Source organism: Danio rerio, chromosome 20 (genome assembly GCF_049306965.1).
Source record: "Danio rerio strain Tuebingen ecotype United States chromosome 20, GRCz12tu, whole genome shotgun sequence".
NCBI classification, from domain to species: domain Eukaryota; kingdom Metazoa; phylum Chordata; class Actinopteri; order Cypriniformes; family Danionidae; genus Danio; species Danio rerio.
The window spans coordinates 52,065,001-52,087,510 of record NC_133195.1 but is presented as its reverse complement, the minus strand read 5'-3'; the positions used below and the strand labels follow the sequence as shown (position 1 = coordinate 52,087,510).

Here is a 22,510-nt window from a genome sequence, read left to right as displayed (position 1 = left end):
CCATAGACTGTAAAATATATGGACGTAGTATCCGTGACGTCACCCATAGGTTTCTGAACACTGCAAAAGAAGCGACAAGTAGACGCGGACAACCATCGCCATTTTGTTAGTGCGTATCGCACCCACGGCAGGCAACCAAACAAGGGCAAAGAGGCGGGGAGTGAGCAGAGCATACATTTTGCTTGGACCTGGCTTAGACAGACTTTACTTTGGGAGAACGCTGAATACTTTATTATCTGTGACTCGTTTGTATTCTGACCACATGTGCTTGGCTGTACACTATATCAATAAAGTGTTTAGACTTTTAAAAACACTGTTGTACTACATTGAGCCACTAAACATTGCTCTTATAACATTTTTCAACATGAGGAAACGCAAATTACTTCCAAACACTTCAGATGTGGTCTGTGTTAGTAAATGCAAGACTATTGATGAAATCCAGGCATAACACTGTATGACAACGCTACAGATGACTGATCTAGAGCCTACAGCAAATCAATCTGTCAGATTCTGGAATGCATTACAACTCTAAAGAACATTATAAATGATTAATGATCTTAAATAAAACAAATACGTTTTTAGAGATGGTATACAAGTAAATAACTACTCACCTGGGAAACAGAAACCACGTGAATGGTTTGTGAGAACAATTAAGTGCACACAGCATGCCATATCATGTGATAATCGTAAGAAATAAGCCCAAAACGCAACTGACTGTGTAAAACCACATAAAACAACACAAAAATAGGATGAATATGCCGATATTAGCGGCTAATCTCCCGGAGTCAGCTGAGGTGAAGTGACTGCAACCAGCGAGACCAAGCTGTCACTCAAGTGGCCACGCCCTTAGTTATGCAAACTTAATATAAACCATTATAAAGGAAACGCATGAGTTATAAAAAAAAAAAAAAAAAAAAAAATTCACCCCCTCACAGTTGTCATGAAGGGTAATATTAGCTATATGCACCAAAATAGTTCTTTGTACCAGGCTGTAAACACCTTTTTTGCTGCTGTAAAGCTGCCCATTCTAACAGTGGGCTCAATCCGTTTGTTAATTGGTGACGTGTTTGTGATGTATGTAATACTGTTTCCGGGTCCAAGCCGCTCTTTGAGTGGAGAAATCATTCGTTTATGATCACTTTTTATTCCTATCACACATTAAAGTTATTTTGTATAAAAGCATAGTGTACACAACAATCTCTGGGCTTGCTGCATAACAAATACCAAAATTAACAATTTATTTAAAAAAAAAATCACTTTCTGGCCATCAGATATTAGGCATGGACATATATACTGCGATCATGATTTTCGAAAGCCTCAAATCGCTTTGTAAACGTTTATTATTACCATTTCATGAGTCTCCCCATTCAGTTGAATAGAGCGGTTGGACCCGGAAGCCGCTTCGTGTGACGTCATACTTAACAAGCGGATTGAAATTTGCTCTGTTATGGAGCCAGGACAAGCAGAATATCGATGAATTGCAGTTTTCAGTTACTTGCGTATTGGCTTCCCGAGGGAGAGCGGTAGGTTGCCGCTTGGTTTTCATATGGACGGAGATTTTTTTTTTTTATTATGAAAGCAGGGAAATGTCCATTTAAAAAGTACAGTGGACATGGGCTGAAATTGAAAGATTCTGAAAACTTTGGCCACGGTGAAGATTTTCCAAAACTCAAAATACTGTGTCGTTACAGGTCATATTTTGTGTTGTTCTCCCACGGAACAGTGATCCACCTCTGTTCTCACACTTTCATTGATTTGCTTGAAATTTACTCGTGCAAATACTTCATTCCCCATTTGATGTGAACCCAGCATGAAAGTGTCATTATCGCTACCTGTTGTTTCGACATGCTCTTCACACGCATTATATTGTGGTTTTGCGTTGTTTTTTTGTTTTGTTTTGTTTTTTTTGTTTTGTTTTTTTTGTTTTTTAACAAAAGCAGGACAAAAATAATAGTGTACATGTAGACATGGGCTGAAATAAAACTTTTTAAAACTCAGGGGCCAGGGGTGAAGACTTTCTGAAACTCCGGGTACCATGTGGTCATGTGGACACTACAAGTGGAGATTTCACCTTTCACCGTCGTTTTCTCCTTTCTGATTGGCCAACACTACTGGGTTGCAAACCAACAGCTTTGCTGTACCGGCCCTTACAGAGTGGCGGGAAAATGCAACAAACATTGTGGATCATGGAACACATAACGTTGCAACCCTTCATGAACAGCTAAATACTGTTTGCCGTACACTGACATGGTCTCACCCTGTCTTTGGGTCTCACAGCTTGGCAGGTCTGCTTTGCCTTTGGAAAGCATGCACTCTCATGAATAGTTAAGAATCAGGGTCTTCTCATAGGATAAGAAAACTCAGCTATGAATGATAATGAGATACCGACACGTCATCACTGCACTAGCAGATTCTCGCTAAGTCACAGATTTTTCTCCCGCCCCAAAAATTATTTCAAACCGGGAAAATTAAATTAGCTGACAAAAGCTCAAAATCATTCAGTTTTACCCACAATTTAAGCTGACAGGTGCTCTCAAAAACAGTACTCCAGAGTGTCTTGAACCTTTAAGCTTTTTTTAATGCGACTTTCTGAAATGCACATAAAACAGGAGGATATTAAAATAGCTATAGAGGGTTCCACTTAGAAGCTTTTACTTTACACATAATATTTCCATTCCACGGAAGGTTCTTTAAAGTCAGATTTTAAAAATGTCCTAAAAAACAAAACCAAGAAAAGGTTCTCTAGGAATCGTAAAAATAAGATCCTCTATGACATCAGAGGAACCATATTTTTCAAAACGAAAGCAACAATCTTAAAAGAGAAACGCCAACTGCTGTCCGGGGAGAAAATTGGTGCTAATTTGAAAATTGGCAGTGGTTCAGATGGACTGACACGTCTCCCGGCTGATCCGGCCTTCCTTATGGACTGAGTGTGACTTCATACAGGGGATTTTCCACTTAGCCCAGTGGATTTTGCATTATTTCTCGTCAGTTTGCTTTGTTTGTGTGAGTAGAGCGGACGTGCATCCACGATACGCACTAATCTCCGTCTCATCAGAGCGACGGGTGCGAGGCATTTATAGCAGATGTCCATTAGCAGCCGATCAGCAGGGTCTGTCTCCGCAGGGGCCATGACAGCTCCTGAGTGTGTGTGTGTGTGTTTGGGATGGATCGGGCTCTTCGCTGGTCCTGTGGATTTCTCCCTCGCCCCACGGAGGCGTCTCGGACACAAGCTGCCGTCCCCCCCGACCCCCCTGCCTCGGAGATCAGGAACCCACTTATCCAGCCACGCCATTGTCTCGCGTGTCCACACACATCTGTTCTGCTTGGGCAACACCGCCACTGACAGACAGTCCATTGTTCCTGCGGCCGGTAGGAGGACGCACTCACAGTTTGGGGTAATTGCCGCTCCTAATTAGTTCAAGACACACACACGCAATTGCTTTTTAATTAAACGCCATCCAGCCTCTAATGAGCAATCAGTATCAACCAATAAAGAGACAAAACGCGCCCGGAAAGACTGAAAATTGACATTTATTCTAGTGCAGAGGTCAGTGTTTTAACAGTAGGGCGGATACCAGGGGGTTGCTGTGTACATAGGTATTCTAAATGTTTCCTATGTGTTGCTATCCGGTTACTGAGGTTGGAACTATTTTGCTGCAAAAATCTGAGAATGAGAAGACTCGAATGCATAAGTAAAAACAACTCAAAAACATTGCTTATGTGACATTTTAAAGAAGTTTTTAAGCCATTTGCAAAACATTTTAGAGATAAAAATTAGGGCTGCATGATTAATTGAAAAAAGATTGTAATCTCAATTGCCCCCTTGCACAATCTTAAAGAGCCCCTATTTGTAATATAAAAGGTCATATTTTGGTTTTGGAGATCTCCAACAACATTCTGATATGCATGCAAGGTCAAACACTTTCTTTGTCTTATAATCTGCATTTATTTTTGCCTCATTATCTCAGCGACTCCCTTATGATTCGTTCAGCGATTCATTTGCTCCCAAACCCCTCCTTAGCGCGATGCTAATCTGTGGTGATTGACCCAGTCTGTTGTGATTGGTCGACTGCTTTAAGCTTGAGACAGAGAGAAACGCCCACCACGGCTTATCAACATTGTTAAAGGAGTCAGAGTGCAGAGTGTATGTGTGAGCCCAGTGCAGGTGTGCATTAAATAAATAAAAGTTTAACACCAGCATATTGCTCTATTCTTAACCATAAAAAAAAAATATATATATATATATATATATGAAACAAATTCAGTATTAATCCACACATCGGCAAAAGCTGAACTATTTTGAAACTCGACCACCGCACGAGTGTAGGAACAGCTGATGGTGGCCATAGCAACAACAAATGGCAGGAGGATCATGTGCTCACAAGCGCATTTTAATCTGTAAAACAAAGCGTCGGATTTTCGACGCTGTTTTAGAAGTGATATAAAAATATAAAGTGCCAACCAGATACAGTACAAGCAGCGGGGAGCGATTACAAAACACAATAAAATACATAATTTGGTAGCTAGAGAAAACAAGGTGCAACCATTGTAATCAAACTAACTTACATTTGTGAAATGGAGGAAGAAACTTATCCATGAACTGTGTACTGAAAGTACCTGTCAAGCTCTGACAAAGACCCATACAATATGTATATGAAATTGTTACCAGATATATTTACGTGTGTGTGTGTGTGTATGTGTGTGTGTGTATATATATATATATATATATATATATATATATATATATATATATATATATATATATATATATATATATATATATATATATATATATATATATATATATATACACACACACACATATACACACACTATAAAAGGCACATAACCATTTGAAAAAGTCAGATGTTAATGTGACTAAACTGTTGTTTCTTTTTTGCTTAATAGCAGAAAAATTAGATATTTTGGAGAAATTGTTAACTTTTCTTGAAAGATAAGTTTACATACAATAAGATTATTCTGCCTCTGAAAAAGCTCAGATGATGATGTCAAGGTTTTGGAAGTTTCTGATTGGCTAATTGACAACATTTAAGTTCATTGGAGGCACAACTGTAGAATAGTATTTAATGAAAACCTCAAACGCACTGCTTCCTTGTGTGACAACATGGGAGAATCAACAAGCCAGAATCAACAAAAAAGCCAGATCACAATGTGCTAAATTACACTGGGAAAAAGAATAATTTTTGGAGACATGACCTGTGGTCTGACGGAACTAAGATTGAACTGTTTGGCCATAATGACCAGAGTTACATTTGGAGGACAAAGGGGAAAGCTTACAAGCCTAGGAACACCATCATAACTGTGAAGTTTGGGGGAGACAGCATCATGTTGTGAGGCTGTTTTGCTGCAGGAGGGACTGGTCCACTTCACAGCATAGATGGCATCATGAAGAAAGAACATTATGTAGAAATACTGAAGCAACATCTCAAGACATCAGCCAGGAAATTAAAACTTGGCCACAAATGGGTCTTCCAAACAGACCATGACCCTAAGCATACTGCAAAATTAGTTAAAATGTGCTTTAAGAGCAACAGAGTGAATGTTTTGGAGTGGCCATCACAAAGCCCTGATGTTAATCCTACAGAAAATTTGTGGGCAGAGTTGAAAAGCTTGTGCGAGCAAGACAGCCTACAAAACTGACGCAGTTACACTAATTCTGTCAAGAGGAATGGGCCAAAATTCCTGCAAACTATTGTAAGAAGCTTGTGGATGGATATCCAAAACATTTAACCAAAGTTATACAGTATAAAAAGCAAAGCTAAACAAATACCAAGGAAATGTCAAGAAATTAATTTTAAATAAATTCTCTAAAAAACAATTTTCTCTTCTCTATTATTCTGGCATTTAGCAATTGTTAATCATTTAGGTAATCCTAACGGAAATAAAATAGTAAAAGTTTAGTATGATTTACCATCAGACTTTTTTTTTTTAAGAGTATGTAAACTTCTGGTTTCAACTGTATATATACACATGTCTTTTTTAAATCCTCCCTTTACCAAACAGCCAACGAATCCTCCGCTGCAGGGTAGATTATTGCATTAATAACCAGAACATTCACTTATTACTGTTCATTCATTTTCACTCATGATCAGTTCCACACACACCCGCACGCTGCTAGTGTCTGAAGGGAAAGGCACGTTCATGTTTTACCCGATCCGACACTCATATTTGGTATTGTTTCATGTTGAAATTAATGTTGTGAAAATCCCTAATAATAAAAAAATATATATAAATAAATAAATGCAGACTTGGTGAGCTGACACACAGTTGATGTCAGAATTATCATCCATCCTGTATATTGTTTCCCCCAATTCCTGTTTAACAGAGAGAATTTTTTTTTCAACATTTTCTAAACATAATAGTTTTAATAACTCATCCTTAATAATTGGTTTCTTTTCTCTTTGCTATGATGACAGCACATAATATTTGACTAGACATTTTTCAAGATACTATTATTCAGCTTAAAGTAACATTAAAAGGCTTAACTAAGTTAATTAGGCAGGTTAGGGTAATTAGGCAAGTCATTGTATAACAATGGTTTGTTCTGCAGACTATCGAAAAAATATATTACTTAAGAGGTCTAATAATATTGACCTTAGTGTTTAAAAAAAAACCTGAAAATGGCTTTTATTCTAGCCGAAATAAAACAAAGACTTTCTCTAGAAGCAAAATATATTATCAGACATACTGTGAAAAATTCCTTGCTCTGTTCAACATCATTTGGGAAATATTTAAAAAAGAAAAAAATAATTAATTTTGTAACTTAGTATGAATTAGTAACAATAGTAACTTTGACTTCAACTCTATATAAATGCTATAACAAAATCTTTGAACCCTAGCTTTGAACATTTAGTGCATTTTAACAAGGCATCGATAGAAAAAAAAGGATTATGGCTGGTCTGTCTTAATCCCAGAATGCTGAGATGTCCCATGTTGCCATGGATTCTGTAACCTGATAATGTGAACAGACTGTACCGTCACTGAGGGAATATGGGCTGCTTTCACCTCATCTCACAGCTCAGGTCCTCTCTGAACTCCCTCTGGGCTGCTGGCTGACACAGACCTGCTAATGATGACGCCAACCGTAACCTGTAGATGCTGAAGAAGAAAAATAAATAAATATCTGAACTCCATCTGCACCCACAATCACAATTAATGCATATGAAGCTTCACTCATTATTTAGCTGCATGGGACTAACAAAATGTACTTACAGTAACTAAAACCGAGAGATATTTGATAGGATAATCCACAAAAAAATTAATTAACTATTCACCCAGTGTCAAGTTGTTTTGTGCCTTTATGAGTTTCTTTTGTTGTTGTGCAGCTGAATGTAAAAGTAGATCATTTTAGAGAATGTTAGAAACTGGTAACCATTGGTACTGGTATTCTTAATCCAAAGAGAGAAAGAGATATTAAGGGCATTATTTTTTATTAAACAATTCAACACATTGTATGATGTTGCTAGCATGTTGTAACACTACACTAACAAACTAACGTTACAAGTGGTTTCTAAAATACAGTAGTTAACAGATTGTTAGCATTAGCATACCGTTAAGTTGCAGCATGTGTTATTAAATCATTTACAGTATATGCAATGTAACATGAAGCATGTATTAAAAATAAATTCATCAGAAATAGCATGTTAAGCTTAAATAGTACTTCAAAATGAATACACTTACTGGCCACTTTATTAGGTACACCTGTCCAACTGCTCGTTACCGCAAATTTTTAATCACCCAATCACATGGCAGCAACTCAATGCATTTGGGCATGTAGACAAGATCAAGTAGATCTGCGGAAGTTTAAACAGAGCACCAGAATGTGGAAGAAAGGTGATTTAAGTGACTTTGAACATGGCATGGTTCTTGGTGCCAGACAGGCTGGTCTAAGTATTTCAGAAACTGCTGATCTACTGGGATTTTTACACACAATCATCTCTAGGGTTTACAGAGAATGTTCCAGAAAAAAGAGAAAATATCCAGTGAGCGGCAGTTCTGTGGGCACAAATGAATTGTTGATGCCAGAGGAGAATGGCCAGACTGGTTCCAGCTGATAGAAAGGCAACAGTAACTCAAATAATCACTTGTTACAACCGAGGTCTGTAGAAGATCATCTCTAAGCACACAACATGTCCAACCTTGAGGCGGACGGGCCACAACAGCAGAAGACCACACAGGGTGCCACTCTTGTCAGCTAAGAACAGGAAACTGAGGCTACAAATAGAAGATTGGATAGATGTTGCCTGGTCTGATGAGTCTCCATTTCTGCTGCAACATTCAGATGGTCGGGTCAGAATTTGGCATCAACAACATGAGCATGGATCCATCCTGCTTTGTATCAAAGGTTCAGGCTGGAGAGGTGGTGTAATGGTGTGGGGGATATTTTCTTGGCACACTTTGGGCCCATTAGTAACAATTGAGCATCGTGTCAACGCCACAGCCTACCTGAGTATTGTTGCTGACCATGATCATCCCTTTATGACCACAGTGTACTCATCTTCTGATGGCTGCTTCCAGCAGGATAATGCGTCATGTTATAAAGCGTGAATCATCTCAGACTTGAACATGACAATGAGTTCACTGTACTCAAATGGCCTACACAATCACCAGAGCTCAATCCAATAGAGCACCTTTGGGATGCGGTAGAACAGGACAGGAGATTCACATCATGGGTGTGGAGCCGACAAATCTGCAGCAACTGCGTGATGCTATCACGTCAAAATGGGCCAAAATCTTTGATGAATAATTTTAAAACCTTGTTGAATCTATGCTACGAAGGATTAGGACAGTTCTGAAGGCAAAAGGGGGTCCAACAAGGTACTAGTAAGGTGTACCTAATAAAGTGGCCGGTGAGTGTATCTAGCAAGTGAATATAAATAATTTATTTAAAAGGTTTAAAAAAATTAATTGATCCACTAATATTACTTGTTCTGGATAAACTAAATGACAAAAAAGCAATATCCAAAATAATTAGCTGGATTTACGCAATTCACAGGGCTTTAAAGTTAAAGCGATAGTTCACCCATAAATGAAAATTGACTCAACCTCAATTGACTCCAAACATTTAAGAGTGTCTGTCTTCTGTTGAACACAAAAGATGACATTTTGAAGAAAGCTAAAAACCTGTGTACCCACTGACTTTCACAGAAGGAAAAACAAATACCACGGAAGTTAAAAGTTACAAGTTTACAACATTTTTCAAAATGTCTTCTTTTGTCTTTAACAACATAAATAAACTAAAGTTTTTTTAGTTTTTTTTTAACAAGTAAACGACAATGTTCATTTTGGGTGATCTCTCCCGTTAAATTATACAAGTTTGCAGACCATTTTATTGATAAAGTACCAGGCCGAACAAACCCTCCATAGAAAAACTATACACTACATGGTTTCCGCTACATTCATCCTGCCGTGGCCGGGCGGTGCCACACCAAAATTCCTCCCTCCACGGCTACATTAAAGTTTCTTATTCAAAATATTCGATCGTTTTTTTAAATAGCTGGTTAAAAATCGCAAGGTCTGTGGCTCTGCATATAATGACTTTATCTTGCAGGAGTTTACAGTCGTTTCACTTTACTTCAGGACGCATTAATGCCGCGGTCCGCTCCGCAAGTCTATCTGAGACATTCATAAATATTCCTAGCAAATCTAATAATTGTTGGAGACATACTCACTAAATAAACGCACTAAATTACACTTCAGCCGCGTTTATTTGAGGGTGCGCAAGAAAATCTGTACTTGAGCAGCGTATATTTGAGGGCGCGCAAGACGTTTTGTGCACGAACAGAGGAAATCGGCGCTCAACCAGAGATTGACATGCTCGTAGGCTATTACATTAATGTGATCTAGACATAAAACTGCGCCCACGACATTTGTCAATGAAATAACGCCCCATGTAGTGGTAGATCTGTGTAAAATCCCCAACAGAGTCTGCCGCCACAGCTGGAAAATATCCTAGAGGAAACACTGCACTAGATTTGCCAAAGTACATCCCGGCAACACATTTTGAAAAGTATTGAAGAGTTTTGAAAGAAAAAAAGTGGTCACAGTGCATGACTATGAGCTCTTTTCCAGTGATCAAACACATCAGAAAAGCCTCCAGAGCGGTCCAATTTTAAGAGGGCCACTAGACGCATTACTGAACAGATTTAGTTTGTGTTCTGAGAGCAATCACTTGTTTAAACCTTCATTTGACCATTACATGCATGGTATTCTGTCAGAGGAGATTTACCAGTGAGTGGCTGAAGATGTTTTAAGCACATACCTGGCAGCCGTTCATTATTTCTAACCAGTACAGTTACATTTGGAAAAGCTGGATGACCAGCGCTCAGCCAAGACTAAATTTGCTGGAGTGACTGTTGTTTTACTACTGTTCCTGTTCTGCAGTTCCCTTCAAGAAAAGAGCACTGGTGCCAGAGCTAAACCCTTTAATGTAACACTGATAAAACTCTGCAATTGTTTGGTAGCTTAAAGACAATTCTGGTTTCCTGGACATTCCAAGCCACTTTAAAAACTGCATAGAAACGACATCTTACAGCATTTAAACACACTTAAGATTCACACTATTTAACCTTTGTAAACTGTTCAAATATACTACTCTTTCACTATGTTGGTGGCTGTTTTTGGCCCCATTGACTATTATAATGAGATGTACTGTATAATAAGGCATTCTTGATTGTTGATGGGTTTTCTCTATTGGAAAGAGGTATACTACCTGACAAAAGTCTTGTCGCCTACTGTATCCAAGTTTTAGATAAAAAACATAAATAATAATAAAATAATTAAATAACTTGACTTCTAGTTTATTATTTGGTGTCAAAAGTGACTTATATGAAAGGCGAAGGCCTCTAGATTACGCTTTATTTACCAAAATAAAATACGATCATGCCTTGATTTTCATTATTTAATTAGGACAGTAAGGTCTGACTTTGAATGCTGACTGTAACCCCAAACCATGACTTTTTCTTTACCAAACTTGACTGATTTCTATGAGAATCTTGGGTCCATGTGGGTTCCATAAAAATGCATGAAAGGGTTACTAATCCTCCATTGCAGTGTAATTTATTAGTGAAATACCTATTTAATGCACACCATTAACTATGACAATTTTTGTTTTGTCCACTAGTATCATGTTACTGGCTGAGAGCAGTATCTCAATCTTCGTTCAATATAGAGCTCCAGAAAGAAAAATAATTCTCACAACACATTGCACAGGTGAGGTGATGCTACAGGTGTTGAGGTCAATGAAAGGTCCGGTTGACCATCTGTCAGTGTGACGGCTCGCAGAGATCACAGCGGAGTACAGAGAGTGTGTTCAACCTGATATCAGCCCGAGATTAAAGCCAAACCCACTGCGGCGTGCCGACACTGAGAAGAAAGAGGAGGAAAATAACAACTGGATGAGGCAGAAAATGACAGAACAAACCACGGAGAGAATAGAAAACAGAACGATAGAGTGGTCAATCAAAGAAAAGAATCACAGATGGGCAGACAGCATAGGAATAAATGATAGACAGTGACTGAATGACATGATGAAACCAATTGTAGAGGAACTACAATGGATTGATTAAAAGAATGACTGATCAGACACAGAAAAGTACAATAAAAGGATAAAAAGATTATTAGCAACCTAGCGGTTGCTAGCAGACAGAGAGATGGATGCATGGATGGATAGACAGACCGATTGATCAACAAACAGACAGGCAGGCAGGCAGACAGACAGACAGATAGATCTATGTAGACAGACAGACATACAGGCAAACAGACAGACAAAAAGAAAAAACGACAGACAGAAATAGATAAATTGACAGACAGACAGAAAAGAGAACAGAAACAAAAGAAAACAACAGACAGACAGATGAAAGATAAAAGAAAATGATAGACGGACAAGAGAAAAACGACAGACAGAAAAAGAAAACTACAGACAGACAAATAAGAAAAAAACAACAGATAGTCGAGAAAAATGACAGAGATAAAAGAAAAATGACAGACAGACAGACACACACACACACACACACACCTGGGAGAACAGGTAACAGACAGTTAGATAGGAGAAAATGACAGAGACAGACAGAGAAAATGACAGAGAGAGAAAATAAAAGAAAAAAAATTACAAACAGAAAGACAGACAGACAGACACACCTGAGGAAAAATGACAGACAGACAGACACACCTGAGAAAAATGACAGACAGACAGACAGACACACCTGAGAAAAATGACAGACAGACAGATAGGAGAAAATGACAGACAGACAAACAGAAAGACAGACAGACAGACAGACAAGAGAAAACTAAAAACAGTCAGACAAACAAGAGAAAATGACAGGGATACCAGAGAAAACGACAGAGACGACGAAGAAAAAAACGACAAAGACAAGAGAAAATGACAGATAGACAGACAGACAAAGTTAGATAGGAGAAAATCACAGACAGAACAAAATGACAGACAGACACACCTGAGAAAATGACAGACAGACAGACAGAACAAAATGAATGACAGACAGAGACACACCTGAGAAAATGAGACAGACAGACACAACTGAGAAAATGACAGACAGTTGGATAGGAGAAAATGACCGACAGACAGAATAAAATGAAAGACAGACAGACAGACACAACTGAGAAAATGACAGACAGTTAGATAGGAGAAAATGACAGACAGACAGAGACAGTCCTGGGAAAATGATAGGAGAAAATGACAGACAGTTAGATAGGAGAAAATGACAGACAGACAGACCTGGGGAAATGACAGACAGACAAGAGAAAACTATAAACAGTCAGTCAGACAAACAAGAGAAAATGACAGATACCAGAGGAAACATCAGAGACAACAAAGAAAAAAAAAAAACGACAGAGTCAAGAGAAAGTGACAGATAAAAGAAAAATGACAGACAGACAGACAGACAGACAGACAGACACACACACACACACACACACACACACACACCTGAGAAAATTAAAGACACAGTTAGATAGGAGAAAATAAAAGACAGACAGACCTGAGAAAATGACAGACAGACAGAACAAAATGACACCAGACTGACAGACAGACACACCTGAGAAAATGACAGACAGACAGACTGACAGACAGACAAGAGAAAACTAAACAGTCAGACAGACAAACAAGAGAAAATGACAGATACCAGAGAAAACGCCAAACAGACAAGAAAAAAAATTACAGATAGTCAAGAGAAAATGACAGACAGACAGACAGAGAGACAGACACACACACACACACACACACACACACACACACACACACACACACACACACACCTGAGAGAATGAAAGACTGACAGATAGGAGAAAATGACAGATAGACAGACAGACCTGATAAAATGACAGACAGACAGACATGAGAAAAGGACAGACAGACAGAATGCCAGAAATCTGATCTCAGCTTTTTTAATGGAACTTTACTTCTCAGATCAAAGGTGTGTGCGTGTGTGTGTGTATGCATGTCATAATCAATCATGTGTGCTTTTTCTCATTCATGTTGCGTCTGCTCAGTGTCTGTATACAGTGTTTGTACTGCCAGCAGAATCATCCAGATGCAACAAACACACGTTCATGACATTAAGAGTGTGTGTCCTGACCACAGTAATGAATCAAAGTTCAGAGAGACAGGACGACTGGGCTTCTGCATTTACATCTTCTGGGTTTTGTCAGTAAAGACTGATACTTGCATTGCTCTCGTTCACATCGCTGTATGTTTAAAAGAAATCACCAATCAGACAATACAAGAACAATACAAGGAAAAGAGAAAGACCAAAAAAAATATACAAGGACAGGCAGAGAACATAAGAAAAAAACGACAGACATAGACATATCAACATAATACATAAAAACAAAGTGACAGAGATAAGATCACAGATAGATAGAAAAGATAAAACGATATACATATACAGAATAACAGTGAAAAAGACAAACAGATTACACAGAAAAAAGAAAACGACAGAGATACAAGAGAAAACAACAGACAGACACAGTCATCTTCTCTATCGATTATTTTCTGACAGACAAACAGAAAAGAGAAAAGGTGAGACAAAAGAAAACAACAGACAGACAGAAAACAGGACAGAGATAAATAAAAGAAAACAACAGACAGACAGAGATAAGAAAAAAATGACAGACGAGAAAACGACAGACAGAGGGATGAGAAGACAACAGACAAGAAAAAATGACAGAGGAGAAAACGACAGACAGAAAAGGGAAAAGGAGAGATAAAACAACAGACAGACAGAAAAAAGAATGACAGACAAACAGAAAAGAACAATAAACAGAGACAGATAGACAAGAAAACAACAGACAGACAAGAAAAAACGACAGAGATAGACAGACAGACAAGAGAAAATGAGAGACATAGACAGAAAAAAGAAAACAGACAGACATACAAAACAGAAAAGAGAAAATGACAGATAGACAAGCAGACAAAGACAAAAACAAAGTGACAGAGATAAAATGACAGATAGATAGAAAAGATAAAATGTTAGACAAACATATACAGAAGAAAAGAGAAAGACAATCAGACAAACAAAAAAAGAAAACGACAGACATACAAGAGAAAACAACAGACAGACAAACATACAGACAGAAAAGAGAACAACAGACAGACAGAAAAGAGAAAACAACAGACAGACAGACAGACAGAAATGAGAAAACAATAGACTGGCAGACAGACATAGAAGAGAAAACTACAGACAAGTGAAAATGACAGCCAGATAGCCAGGAAAGATAAAAGGAGAGAGAGAGAGAGAGATAAATTAAAAAAAACAACAGACAAGAAAAAATGATATACAGATAGAAAAGAGACAACAACAGACAGACAAAAATAATGACACAAATAGAAGAGAAAACTGACAAACATACAGATAAAACAAGACAGATAAGAAAAAAACGACAGACAGATAAAACAGACAGACAGATAAGAGAAAAAGGTGTAAGAGAAAAAGAGAAAAAGGTGGAGTGAACTGAATGCATATTTCAGCTCAAGATTCATGATGCGCACTACATTAATGACGATGTGAAACTTTGAATAAACAGCAAGCGATACGAACAGAGCGCCTGGAGCCAGTCCAAATAAATAATTCATAATAACACATGAAAAGCGTATTAGCGCACTGATGGGTTTGAACTTACAATATGAACACAATAGCTTTCATTATCAATGCATATATTAGAAACGTTCAAAATATCTCAACGATTAATATTTCAGGTTAAAACTACAGATGGAAGTTTAAAGACATTTGTTTTTCTGGGCTGTCAGCAACTCATTGTTTTTGTAAAAGCCAAAGCCAATTAGATTGAAGCCAGTGGATGTTTTTTACCCAGGGGAGGATTGCATTTAATCCAGGCTTTAGAGAGAGGTCTATCTGAACACAATCTCCAGATTAAAAATACAAGCGTTTAATTCAGGACTCTCTTTCACAGCCCATCCACACTACAATTCAATCAGTATAATAGAGCCCAGTTATTAATGCACATACAGCGCCCTGCTTTACGCACTTCTACATACTGATTGATTGGAATTATATAAACTCTTTCATGCTGTTTATAGACATGCATCATCACATTATGCTCATGTGATAGTGTGGATGGTGAAGGCCTTTTATTTTACTCTCTACAGATAAAATCATGACTTCTCAAATCCATTATGAAAGGTGAACTGAAGTGCGTGTTGCTTAAATAAAAAAAGCAACCATTCCTTGGTGTCATTTTATTTTAATTATATACATCTATTACCAATTAGGGTTGTAACAATATACCGGTATGACGGTTTACCACGATTTGAACGTGCACGATTATCATACCATGAACAATTGCATATCAACGGTTTTAACCCTTAAAGACCAAGACAGCTGCCCGCGGCTAAAAATAAGTATTGCTCTTAAATGTTTAATAACTTTTGATCCGCTGATCCGATTCATACAATTCAAAGATTGGCATAAAGAAGAGAATCTCAGCTTTCCAGTGCTGTATCACATAACAGAGGCTCCGGAATCAGTGCGGTTACCTCATCAAAATTTGACAACGCTGATTTGACAAAGAAACGCTCGTCACTGTGTCTCCGGACAAATCAGACATGATACATTGATGCATTGTCCCTCCTCCATGCCCAGATTGGTTCAAACTCGCTATATCACAACCAATAAGCATAGGTTTCGCTTTTGTTTGTTTTTTTTTTTTTTTTTTTTTTTTTTTCCAAACAAACTTTTATTTAGAAAAGAAGAAATTTACAATATAACTCAGGAAGTAATTTGTACAAGACTGGAATACAAGAATATACAATTACAAAGTTATAAGAATAATAACTAAAAAGAAAGGAGTAATAGAAAGAGAATAAAAAAAGAGAACGAAATGAGGAAGGGGCAGGTACAAAATAAAATAAAAAATAGATAAATAAAAAAAAAAAAAAAATAGCAATAATTACAGAAAGCAATAATTATTTACACACTGGAAGCATGACATTTTCATAAGTTTCTATTAACTTGCAGAATTTCTTGTTGTTAGATAGACGAATAGCTTTAAGTATGGAATCAATTTCAATTAAAAAATGGGCAAACGAGGGAGAGGATTTCAGAAATTTTTGTTTGTGGATGAAGAATTTAGCATATAATATGAAGAAGTTATATATATATTCTTCATTTTTGTTCTTGGGATTAGAGTAATAACATATAATTTCTTTCAGTTTAAAAGTTTGTTTTGTTGCTTGGGATTTATTCAAATAATTATATAAATCAGACCAAAACTTTTGTGAAGTTTTACAAGAAAAAAACATGTGAGTCAGAGTTTCCTCATTTTCCTGACAAAAGGAACAAGTATCTGCAATATCAGTAAATTTTGAGACTAATGCATTGACCGGGTATATTTTGTGTAGAATTTTAAAATGTATTTCCTTTGCTTTGTTTGGGATTACATATTTATATGGGAGAAGCCATGTTCTTTTCCAATTAATGTCCTCTATTAATGCTGACCAATATGATTTCCCTCTTGGAGCAATTTGATTTTTTTGTTGGAGAATTCGAAGGATAAGTTTGTTGTTGCACTTCTTATCATATACACTAATACCTTCTAATAATAAGGAGGGTTCTATGGTTTTTTTATTTATATACAAAATATGATTTTTTGTTAGATGTATTAATTCTTTTGGGATAGCATTTACAATTATGTTAAACTTCTTGAATGGTATTGGAAATTGATGAATTTTCATAAACTGCTCATAAGTTAACAAGTTCCCAAAGTCATCAAATAAGGAAAATACATGTAATATATCTCTGTCATACCAATTGGAATAAAATAAGGATTTACTTTTAACTGTAATATCAGTGTTGTTCCATAAAAATGTTTTATGCGGAGAAAAGTTATGAGAGTAGCATATTTTCCAAGCCAGTAATGCTTGCTGGTAAAAATTTGTTAATTTTATAGGAAGTTTATTTGGAGCAAAATTACATTTCAAAATAAATGGGAGACCGCCAATTTTATTAAACCAATAATTGGGAATAAAGAACCATATTGAATTTGAACTAGTTAAACATCTTTTAATCCAACTGACTCTGAAAGAATTTATAGAATTATTTATATCAATTGCTTCTAATCCTCCTTTGTCTTTGTTAAGTGAAATTAATGCCTTTTTTAATTTATGAGACTTATTTTTCCAAATAAAATCAAAAAATAATTTATTTATATCTTTTTTAATTTTATCATTAACAGTTAAGGATAATAAAGGATATACTAGGCGGGAGAGACCTTCAGCTTTTGATATAAGAACTCTACCGTAAATGGATAGATCCCTTTGTAGCCATAGATTTAGGATATTCTGAGTTTTTTTTATTCTAGAAGAAAAATTTAGTTTTTGTCTCTCTAAGTTATTTTTATTAATATATATACCTAAATATTTAACCGTTTTTTTTACTGGTATACCATTTAATATCAAGTCATTGCAATCATACAGAGTAAAGATTTCACATTTATCTAAGTTTAAATGAAGACCCGAAGCATCCGAAAATGTTTTTATTGATTTTATGGCATCGTTAATTTGATAACTGTCTTTTAAAAATAAAGTGGTGTCGTCCGCCAGTTGAGAAATTTTTATTTCTCTTTCAAAAATATTTATGCCTTTTAAGTCTTGGTTATTAATAAGAGATATAGAGAGTAATTCTGTAACTAAACAGCCCTGGCGGACGCCTCTTTCTAATGTAAATCTTTGAGATGTAAACATGTTAATAATAATAGAACTGGATATATCTTTATAAAACATCTCTATTACATTAATGAATGTTGAGCCAAAGCCAAATTTTTTGAGAGAGTGTAAAAGAAATTTATGTTCTATTGTATCAAACGCTTTGTAGAAATCAAGAAAAAAAATTATAGCTTTAGATTTAATAAAATCTGCATAATCAATTAGATCCAAGACCAATCTTATATTGTTACTAATATGTCTACCATTTAAGAAGCCTGATTGAGATTCTGTAATCATAAGATTTAATTTAGTTTTTAATCTGTTAGAAAATACCAATGCTAATATCTTATAATCTACTGTTAATAATGTAATGGGTCTCCAATTGTCAATTAAAAGTGAATCCTTTTCTGGTTTTGGTATTAACGATATGATTCCTTGTTTCATAGTAGTTGACATTTCTTTTTCAGCAATACATTCATTATACAGCATTAATAATATGTCTTGTATTAAGTACCAGAAGTGCGTATAAAATTCTACAGAGAACCCATCAATACCTGGGGATTTATTTTTTTTCATAGAGAATAGAGCAGTCTGTATTTCTTTTTTTAGTTAAATCATCATCACAAAAGTTGGCAAAATCTTCATCAATCATGGGTATGTGTGTATCAATTGTGTGAAAAAATTCTTCACATTTATAAGCATCAAACTTCGATGAGTAAAGATTTTTATAAAATGCGGCCACGAAAGATGAGATTTTACAAGGATTTGTACAGGTTGAGCCCTCAATATTAAGAGCAGTAAGCGAATTTCTTTTATAATTTCTTTTCTCTAGTGCAAAAAAATAACTTGAGTTAGTTTCACCCTCTTCAAGCCATTTAGCTCTTGATCTGATATAGAAACCTTTAGCTAGGTCTAAAAAAGCATTGTCTAATTGAGCGTTTAAACTTTTTAAGAGCAAATCTTCATTAGGGGTCAACTTTTTTTGCAATAGTGAATTTATTTTGTCTAAAAGGTTTTGAATGTTTTTATTTTTGTTTTTTTTAAGTTCTTTACTTCTTTTAATTGCTATTTGTCTAGCTTTATATTTGAAATATTCCCATTTACTTTTACAATTAATAATAGGTAATTCAGAAAAATTATCTGCAAAAAGCTCTTTTATTTTGTCATTGAACAACTTATCTTTAAGTAATGAGTTATTAAATTTCCAATAACCTCTCAATTTAGAGTTGTTACCTGTATTACATAGCAATTGTAATTTAACCAATTTATGATCAGTTAAAGGAGCAATTATATGTAATGACTCATTTACAATTGGTAGGGCAGAAGTAGAAATTAGAAAAAAATCTATCCTAGATTGCAATGACCTGTTTTTATTAGACCATGTAAATTCTGTTTTGTTTGGATTAAAGAAACGCCGGTTTCGCTTTTGTTTGTGGACCAAGCTTTTTGAACAACACGGAATGAGAGATAGGCATACATTTATGCGTGGCTAAATAAAACGCAAAAAAAAAAGTTTTGCATGAAATAATTCTCATACTAAGTACTTTTGCATGCACAGCAGCACAGAAACATGACAAAACAGTGACACAGCAAAGACGAACTGCTGCTCTTGCTGTTTTCAAAAGACGCAAATGAAGATGCAGCTGTTTGTCTGCATTGCATACAACCAGATCCATATCCATGCTGGCACAGAGAACCTAAGGGTGTTCCATATTGAATCTAGTTTCGTTATGTAACTATTTATAGTATAGTAAATATTTATATCTATTTTTTACTGAGGATTTGCACCATGTTTATTTGGACTTTATTTGGACTTTGACACATTATTTATTATTTTCTTATTTTTATTTGTTCATTGTAAGTGGTGTTGTTTATAGTAACTAAAATATATTATATGGAAAGTCAAATTTGCTTCACTGTTCTATTATTTTGTAACATTTGTAACATACCGTATACCGCAAAACCGTCAAACCGTGGTATTGTTTTAGACGATTATCATACCGTGAAAAATTCATACCGTTACAACCCTATTACCAATTATTTATTTAATCATTTATAATCATTAGTCATTTATTACTTAACATGTTATGATGTACCTTTTTTAAATTTCCTACAAATAGTATGTGAAGTATATTCATTTTATGCATGTACACTCACCGGCCACTTTATTAGGTACACCTTACTAGTATGGGGTTGGACCTTCTTTTGCCTTCAGATTTTTCTAGTCATCCACCATTTTGTGGCTCAAAAGTATCGGTTCAGGCACAGGTACCATTTTAAAAGTATCCAAATAACCACAAACGACAACCAAGCCTAACAATTACGCTATTGATTTTCATTGATTTAGTTACAGAATGCATTTAGAAAAAAACAGTACAGTAAGGTTGTCCTGATTTTACCTCATATTGTGTGACACACAGAAGGGTATTTTCCGAGGCCTGTGATTGTTTGACCTTCCTTTAGCACCTAAACACACACACACACACACACACACACACAAACACGAGAGAAAGAGAGAGAGCAGAAATCATGGTAGTTAAACACAGTGCACTTTTACTGCAGCTTCTGTAAATACTGCGCCTGCTGTGCACCTAGAAAATCCATCTAGCTTTAGAGTGCTGGGATAAATCTCACACACACATCATGAACTGAAAAGGACCTAGTAATTTTAAGCTTAACAAGAAAAAAATACATAAAATTTTAAGCTTAACAAGAAAAAAATACATTAAAAAAAATCTAACATCAAATTGAGATCTCAAAATGTAAAATGATTTATGTTAATAAAAATGTCCTTCCAGTCTTCATGAAGCCTATCATTCCCTGCCCTGCGTCTTTTTCAATCAATAAAATAGACATTGCTCAGCAAATTTAGTTGTGATGTCTGATTTGTTTTTCTTTTTACAGGTTATTTTGTTTCTTGAAAATGTTTACTAGGCCTATACTAAAACTACACTTATATGGGTCAAGTGAATGACAATTGTTTACATGCTATTCTGCACTCTAAAAAATGTTGGATTGTTGCAACCCAATGCTGGGTCAAGTAGGGAGAGTAAGAATGTCGAGTTGAATTGAAATTTTACCCCATTTTCAAGATTTAAGATAAGCCTTTTGTGTCTCCAGAATGTGTTTGTAAAGTTTCACCTCAAAATCCCCATCAGACTATTTACTATACCTTTCAGAATGTTAGAATTTTCTGCTCTAAATACAATTTAGCTGTTTTTGTTGGCTTTCATGTTAGTTCTTCCCAAGTTCCCATGTGCCTGTCAGAGTGTGCCTCAATCTCTGCCTCGGCTGCGTCAGATAAACAGCACACTGACAAGACATGAAGCAAAAAGATCTCATGTAATGTTTGTGAGAAATACTACATCAAGATCTTTCCCAATGATTAGTTTATGTATTTGTAGTGGAGCTAATTCAAGCCTTTCTGCAATGATGAGTCACACACAATGTCGTTACAAAGTTCATGCACACACACACACACACACACACACACACACACACATTGTGCTTGTTTAACTTTGTGCTGTTTTAGCACGCAATATACTAAAACAATAACCACTGCTATATCGATTTGCGTTATGTTGGTGTACAAAATAAACCTGATGTAGCATCCACAAACCAGGATTGAAGCGTATTTTATAATTATGCGGCTGTGGTGATGAAGACGGTAAAAATCGCTGCAATTAATTGCAAACATGCACTGTTTAGAAACATTTTATACTAATGAAACTCAGTCTTGATCACATTTGATGATGACTGATGATCACAGAGAGCTGAACAGATCTTTTAATCCCAGCTGCTTTGTGCACGTTCGGTCTTGTTGATATAATAATACTCAATACCACGGAGACATGTTAATACTCGGCTGTCAATCAATTCGGTGGGCGGGGAAACCACTCCTACATCACGTTGCAGTGGGGCTCAAAATGGAAGGGATTTGGATCAGATTTTAACATCACCCCAATATAACATCACCCCAATATGACTGTGGACACACTATACTGACACACAGTTCTGTCTAAAAAGCTGACAAAAGATGATTTTCATCATAGGAGCCCTTTAAATGAAACACCAATGGTTGTATCAATTCAAATAAAAAAAGTCAATGTCAATTTTAAGGGATAGTAGACACAAATGAAATTATATTTACTATTTACTCTCCCTCAAGTGGTTACAAAACTGAGTTTATCCTGTTGAACAAAAAAGCAGGTATTTTTGAAGAATACAGAAAACCATCGACACCTCTAAAGTAGAAAAAATAAATAAATCAATTGTTTGCAGCACTTCAAAACACCTTGTGTGTTTAACAAA

At 36.0% G+C, this 22,510-nt stretch overlaps 1 long non-coding RNA gene and 1 other non-coding gene across 46 annotated transcripts in view; one reads left to right on the top strand and one right to left on the bottom strand.

Annotated features, from left to right (window-relative positions):
• The window catches only part of LOC137488701 (uncharacterized), a 152,351-nt gene that overhangs the window by 88,123 nt on the left and 41,718 nt on the right, over positions 1-22,510 (bottom strand). For 16 of the 45 annotated variants that reach the window (XR_012396191.1, XR_012396207.1, XR_012396195.1 and 13 more), the window contains 2 exons: positions 20,599-20,665; positions 7,000-7,122 (listed from right to left, as the gene is read on the bottom strand). This is a non-coding gene — a long non-coding RNA (uncharacterized lncRNA). Of the gene's footprint in view, positions 1-2,553; positions 3,412-6,999; positions 7,123-11,221; positions 11,389-20,598; positions 20,666-22,510 lie in introns of those variants that run through there. The other 29 variants (XR_012396179.1, XR_012396174.1, XR_012396177.1 and 26 more) reach the window with 7 other exon arrangements.
• On the top strand, positions 18,833-18,942 carry mir2193 (microRNA mir-2193). Its single transcript, NR_030665.1, has one exon. It is a non-coding gene; the product is annotated as a microRNA mir-2193 (primary transcript).